The sequence below is a fragment of the Mustelus asterias genome, chromosome 13 (assembly GCF_964213995.1).
Source record: "Mustelus asterias chromosome 13, sMusAst1.hap1.1, whole genome shotgun sequence".
Classification (NCBI taxonomy): Eukaryota; Metazoa; Chordata; class Chondrichthyes; order Carcharhiniformes; family Triakidae; genus Mustelus; species Mustelus asterias.
The window spans coordinates 95,453,985-95,461,419 of NC_135813.1; the positions used below are offsets into that span (position 1 = coordinate 95,453,985).

At 40.8% G+C, this 7,435-nt stretch overlaps 1 protein-coding gene across 1 annotated transcript in view; it reads left to right on the forward strand.

Moving 5' to 3' along the window:
- Positions 1–4,465, forward strand: part of ptpn11a (protein tyrosine phosphatase non-receptor type 11a) — a 65,257-nt gene extending 60,792 nt beyond the window's left edge. Inside the window, exon 16 of the mRNA XM_078227318.1 lies at positions 775–4,465. The gene's annotated coding sequence lies outside the window, so the exon portion shown is untranslated. The remainder of the gene's footprint in view (positions 1–774) is intronic.
- Positions 4,466–7,435: the final 2,970 nt, after the last annotated feature.

Genomic DNA, 7,435 nt, shown 5'->3' on the forward strand with positions numbered 1-7,435 from the left:
CACGTTCTCCCCATGTCCGCGTGGGTTTCCTCTGGGTGCTCCGGTTTCCTCCCACAAACTGAAAGATGTGCTGGTTTGGGTGCATTGATCCGAACAGGTGCCGGAATGCGGCGAATTTCACAGTAACTTCACTGCAGTGTTAATGTAAGCCTTATTTGTGACTAATAAATAAACTTTTACTTTTTACCGTAAATTTCATTTCAGTATTTCAATAAAATCTGCAACAAGGATCAATAATAGTGAATATGGAATGACTTAGCTGGTTCGCTAACGTCCTTTAGGGAAGGAAATCTAACATCATTGTATGGTCTATATGTGTCTCCAGGCCCACAGCAATGTGGTTGACTTTTAACTATCCTCTGACAAGACACTCCCATGTTTCAAGGACATGACTCACCATCACTTTCTTGAGGGCAATCCAAGATGGTCAATTAATGCTGGATGGCTGGTGATGCACACAACCCAGGAATGAATAAACACAAAGTTTGTTCTCAAAGAATCCACCTTTCTTTTGTTAAATGCATAATAAGCACTTTTTCGATGAATCCAAGTATCACGAGTCAGTATTGATTCAGTCATCTGCTGCAATGTCGATTAACCAGAATCTGTTGTTTGAATACAATGGCCACAAATTGAAACACAACTTTTCTCTCTCTTCAATTGTATTCCGTTATCGGGTAAATGCTTAAGTGAAATTGGCTCCCCATGCTTCTAACACATGCAGAGCTTTGTTTAAAAATTATTTTTAATTGATTTTTTTTATTCCTCCTTCAGGAACAAGTGAGGTGGCTGTGAAAATCCGAGGCAAAATGAAAACACGTCAGGTGTGAGTGGGATGTAAAATGACCGTCGAAGGCTTAGTCCAGAGTATTGTGGAACTTCTTTTCCTCTTTCCCACCCCTCCCCAATCTAAACACTAAAAGTGAACGGTAACCATCGTCATTAGTCGGCAAACAACATCCTCTGTTAGAAAATGAAGCATCACCCACACCTTATATCATTTGCTTTTCAGTGTTTTACTGACGTGAAACCCAAGTGCCTTCTTTTACAGTCACAGCCTCTCCGCAGTCAATTTTACTTCACATACTTGAACTCATTTTAATTCTCTTTGTTTAAATGCAGAATAGTTTTAAAAAAAAAACCCCAGTGAGGTTGAGTAGAAAATCATACATTAATGTGGATCTTGAAAGAATAGTTTGCTTTTAGCAACAAGTCCCGTAACATTGACGTAGACCATGAGAGTGTTATGTGTTGTACATTTGCCTTTCCTTGTTTTTTATTAACAGCTTAAAAAAAAAAGGGACTGTTGGAATTTGCACACGGGATTTTCCCCTCTCTTTCCTCCTCCTCCCTGTTAAGTTGCTGAAAGTATTGAGGCTTTTTAAAAACTTTAAACCCGTGTCTTTGTAAGAAAAAGATTCACTGGCCATAGCCTCGCTGTTAGGTTGATACTGTGTTGGAGATTAGATGTGTGCTATCCCACACAGTGTTTGTTGTTTCACATCAGGCATTTTTAAATTCATTTTTATTCTGTGCCAACAAGATTGTTCTCCCGGGTAATAATGAGAGAATTCAGCAGTCTCAGTCCAGTTGAGCTCTGAATGTAGGACCTGCTCACTAGGCAACTGGACATTCAGATAGAGCGTTTACGGTTCCATTTATATCCCTCAAAGCAACAGCTATAGATGACCAATTTGACTGTCTTTGGTCTGTAACAGTTCGCTCTTTCAGTATTCAGAGTAAGACGAGTTGTAGGTCTGGGATAGTCAAGGGTGTGCCAATCTCCTGTAAAAGATTTTGAGCCAGAAACAAGTGATCTTCCTCTGCCATGCCTGTAAAATTCGATGCCTGCCTAGATGTTCCCACCGCCAAACCTGCCGCCCTGCCCCATCCACACACATCTCTGTTAACCTGACTTTCTCTCCATTTGATATGGGTAACAACATGTGCACGTTCCACATAAGATAGTTGAGTCATGAAAAGACTTGTGTACTATTTTGGTTTAAACATGTTGTATGTAAATTTAGATGTTATGTTCTGTGCACTTTTATATGAAACTCTACTTTTAAACCCTCCGTGGGGCACAAATTAACATGTTCAACAGAATGTTGAATTTCTAATGTTCAAGGAGATAATGGATTAAGGATAAAGATACTTTGGAAACTAAATTCCCTGAGCACAGCACAACTTTGCTTGGTAGTTTCTTGAAACTTGGGAAAGGCAGCTTTGACAAAGGGTCATCTGGACTCAAAACGTCAGCTCTTTCCTCTCCTTACCGATGCTGCCAGACCTGCTGAGATTTTCCAGCATTTTCTCTTAGGGTTTGGGAAAGGCAAGGTTGCCACACTCTGGTAGCTTATGGCACTGGAGTCGTTTAAAACACCCACCAGAGCTCAAGGTGCAGTTCAGTTACAAGAGAAAAAAAATCCTTTTGTCCCATTTAAGGAGAGGTGAGGGATGGAAACCAGGGCAAGAAGGACCTTTTCGAGCCAAATGCAGTTGAAATCAATAGAGAGGAGTGGACCAAAACCCTCAACCTCTGCACGTCTATTCCTGGCAACACCGACCTCTATCAAAAGTTACGAATAAGCAAGCCTGTGCATTCCTGACCAAAACTCTCCTGGGTCTCCTGTAACCATGTTTGGGCACAGATGATGCTACCTTCCCCTCTTTCTCTGCTGCTCCCTCCTAAATAGAATTTTGTTCTAGAACCATATACATGTGTAGGACAGTCTGCCAATAAGCCAAATCCCAAGCACAATATGTGTGGAGAGAGAAACAGTTAATGTTCGGAGTCTAGTGTGACTCTGCACAAGCTGCTGAAGCAGATTTAAGGTTTTGGGGGTGAATGGGGAAAAATGGAAGAGGGTAAGCTACTTGATTAGACCACCGTGTTAAATCTGACATAGCTCAAGTAACCTTAAGGGAGCAGGTGATTCCTTGAAATTTCTTGCATTTGGACTTCTATGCGGGAAAGGATTAAATGGGAAATGAGAAAACTGCTATGTCCACTATAATAGTGCCAGGAGTCTAACTGTCTATAAACCGCTACAGGAACCATTGTTTGGCCTGGGCTAAAAAAACACACCAGGAACAGGCTCAAACACATGACTGAGTAGTGTCTCCAGAGAGTGGTGTGCAAGCAGAATTTTCCAACGTGCAAACGATACTTTTGAACCATAGTACTAGTATTTTAGTCTACGTGCCAAATCTATTGTTAAATTGACAGGATACATGAGCTCTGTCCCACCCATCCTGCCCTCTGCTGGCCGCATTCTGCAGGTAGCTTGCCCCCCGCAGTGACGCCTGTGACCCGGATCATCATCCTGTGAGGCTGCTGTATCAGTCTGCAACTAAATACGCTGAGGATATCAAAAGAGTTTTGAAATAGGAATCTAAAATATTAGCATTTGCAGTAAACTCGACGGAGTCAATTTTCCCTAAAACGGTTTATGTGAAACTATTTGGATGTCTAAAATGTGACGCTGTATTCTATTGACTGGAGTTGTTTGGAGGGTTTTATGCTTGAATCAGGACTTTGTGATTTTTGTGTCATTATCGATCCTTTATTTCCTCCTGCCCTTCCAAGTTCCTCACCACCTGTGACTGAATAGCCTGAGGGGGTGGGGGGCTTTGTGACCCGCTCCCAGGCCTCTACCATTAGCCAAGCTGCGAGAAGCCATGTGAGAGCACCCCAGCAATGAGTATCTTTCCTCGGTATGCCTGTTGCTTCCTCACCTCCAGCTATGTGGAGGATTCTGGCCTCTGCTCGGTTCTCCTTGTGCTAACATGCCAGACATGAGGAAGTCCTGGCCTGGGAATGAACCCACATTGCCCGGCTGCTCCATGTTGGCGCTCTAACGCATGCCACCATTACATAGCGACTTCATGTTTTATAGCTGAGCATTAATTAGGGAGTCTTCATTAATTTGGAGTTCTGCACATGGTTCATGAATGTGTTTATCTGGAGCTGATTTTCTTAATGAGCTTTCAACTTCACAACACTTAAACTCAATAGATAATATAAAAAGAAGCTTGGGGGGAGGGGGGTGGAGGGGGGATTAATTTTAGAAAGTTCTGGATGTTGGCCTTTTAATGTGAATTGAATCGCTCTAATGCTTCAGATTATTACATGGGCTGATTGTTCACCTGCAGAATCACAAATTGAATAACCCATTGTAGACGATCAGAATAAGGGTGCAATGACTATAAGTGACATCTGCTTTTTATTATCCATCCAATAATTTCACATTTTGTCAAAGTACACACCATTCAGATGTCTAGTTTATGTACAGACACCGTAAATGATTTTCCTATATTTATAAAAGTATATATGGGTGGTAGTCAATCTCTTTTTTTTTTTGCTAGTCATGCTGTGATTGTAAAGCTCCATAAGCTGATATCAGAGTATAAATGTATTTGTAATGTATCAGATCGAAATTAGAAATAAAGTCATTTTATATAAGCTGCGTATCAGTTTTTCATTTGTTCTCTCCCTTGTTGCTCCTGGAGTTGCTGTCCAGGAAGCGGGGGCTGATACTGTGATACATGTGCACATCGAGTTATCCTGTAAAACTCTCATGAATAGTCACAAGTTTGAGTTTGGGTTGGCATGAAATTGCCGTTTGCTTCCAGCACACAGGGAATGCCCCTCCAGCTGCTGAAACATTTCAATCTGCATTGTTCCTTCAAAGGAATAACATCTTCCTTCTACTCATTGTTATATTCCAGGCTCTTCCTCGTTCTCTCCCAGAGCCTAGCGTAAAACTGCTTACCTACTCGATTAATCCTCCTCCTCAGCTTTGGAAAGCAAAATTTAGCATTCCCTAACCACTGGTTTTACATTCCTCAACTGAAGGATCTTCTCGGGATAAATACAATGATGATGCATGTGAGGGGAATCCTTTGACAGTCCTAGGCCTGAGAATATGTTGGGTTCTTGAGATCTGTCCGAGGAATGTCATCAAGTAAATAATTTCCTGGACTCAGTTGAGGGGAAAATAAATTTCCTTTCAATTCTAGGTAAATCGAGACGTGCACTGACTTATCCGTCACTCCGCTGTATTTCTGCATCAGGTTTTTAAAAGATGTCCAAAGATTTCGGGTTAGGTTGATTGGACGTGCTAAACTGCCCCTTAGTGTCAGGGGGATTAGCAGGGTAAATAGGTAGGATTACAGGGATAGGGCCTGGGTGGGATTGTTGTCAGTGCAGGCTCGATGGGCCAAATGGCCTCCTCCTGCACTGTAGGGATTCTGAAGTTCCACAGGGACAGTGACAAACATTTTCAAGGTTCTGATAAATAAGTTTTTAGAAATCATTTTCTGAGATTAATGAATAAATATGCGGTATGGAACTGATTCATACAGACATGCAAGACCTGATCCACACACGCATCCGTGGTAGAGAAAATCTCTGCACCTGATTGCCATCTAGTGCTGTTTGCTGAGAGTGTGAATGTGAACTGTGCACAGCACAGAATTGGGGCTCCATAGCTAAGCACACTGCCAACATTCATCAATGTACCTGCTGGTACTCATTGACTCATTGCTGCGATACAACTTGATGTCTTCAGGAGAGGAGAGAAATGAATATAATCAATCTAATTTCTACCTCATTACACCACAGGCGCCAGCAGCTGTCTTCACTCATTTTCTACCACCCAGGAGTCACTGCTTTCTAAATAATTTGTTGTACATTTTTAAATCCTCCATGTCTTACATGACAGTAAACTTACTCTCCCCAACGCCTAACTCAATTCCAATACGATCAGTTGCTCTGTTTGAAAGTAGCTTTCTCCCCTGATAATGCCCTGGAAAGTAAATCATTTGCATATATTAGTGGAACATTTAGCCCTTCAAACTCATTCAGTCAGCTCAATTTGACTCTCTTTGATCCATTTCCCTTGAAGCCCTTACTAACAGCAATCTGTTCCAGTGTCTACAGCCTTTAGAGGAACAACATTCCAAATTTCCACTATAAAATGTAGGAAAAAAAGCCTCTTGAATGTCAACAAGGAAGCTTTTGACAAATTCGGATTGTTTATTATAACTCAGGGAGTCTCTACAAATATTAGACCATTTGAGGTTGCCTATGTAGGAAGTTTAAGAGAATGTGCTAAACATGTCTCTGTATATTAGGCTCCTGGACCAGAACCCCAAGGTATATTATGAAGCCAGGCTAGACCCCAACAATTTTTCTATTTTGGTATAAATGCGAGGAAGAGATGCTTCACTCCAGGAGTAATTCCACTGACAAATTAGGGATCATTTTTTCAAATCAAGCTTTATTCATAACACAGTTTAAGTATAACTCTTGTGAAGCAGCTTAACTCTTAAAAGTTTAACAATCTTTAAGCATGAAAAGAAACAACTCTAATTTCTAACTTATAACTACTTCAGTTCCAAATAAGCAACATTCTTCTTTCAGACTTAAAACCCACTTTGAATATAGTTAGTAATCACAAATATATTTGCTTTCATGAGCGTAGATCAACTTGGAGTTTTCAGAGATATATAGAGCTTTCAGAAGCCTGTAAAACTCCCAACTTTGATCAGAACAGCCAATTCCTTTCTGCAAAAACCTGTTTTTGCTGCTACAGATCCAGGACTGTACATAAACACAACATCACATGACCCTGTCAATCACTCTAATCTGAAATCCCAGAGGAACCTAAATAAACAAAAGCCCATTAACTACTTAACATAACCGCTTGCAAGGTTGAAATAAGTAACTTTCCTATTCTCCCAGCATCTGAGCTGTATTCCTTCCAAACATACTGACTACCTGTAGGAAAAAGCTTAATTTTAAAATATTCTCCTGAAACATAAAATAAAGACTATATGCGTATCATTTGCAGACTTCATCACAGCACCCAAATAATAAATGTCGTATGCATGGATACTATTGTTGCTATGCAAGGGTTCTGACTCACTTGGGGACACTATCTTTGAATAGGTAATTTTAATAGCCTTACAAAATATTTTTTAATGGGAATCAAGTACTTTGGAGAGAGAGCTGTGCCTGAAAATATAGAATTGTTCCACTGATAGACTAACTTAAGCACTCCGAAGTATGATTATGCTTCGCATCGGACCTGAGATGAGATAATGAGTGAATAGTGACAGGCCTTTCAGGAGGAACATTCAAAAACACAACGCATCTGAAGTTGAAAAATTTTTGATATCCAAAGGTTTGAAGGGATAAGAACAAAGAAAAGTATAGCACAGTAATAGGCCCTTTGGCCCTCCAAGCTACGCTGATCATGATACCTGCCTAAACTAAAACCGTATGCACTTAGAGTCCGTAAACCTTCCATTCCCATCGTATTCATGTATTCGTCTAGTTGCCCCTTAAATGCCAGTATTGTACCTGCTCCCACCACCTCCCCAGCAGCGCGTTCCAGACATTCACCAACCTCTGTGTAAAAAAACTTGC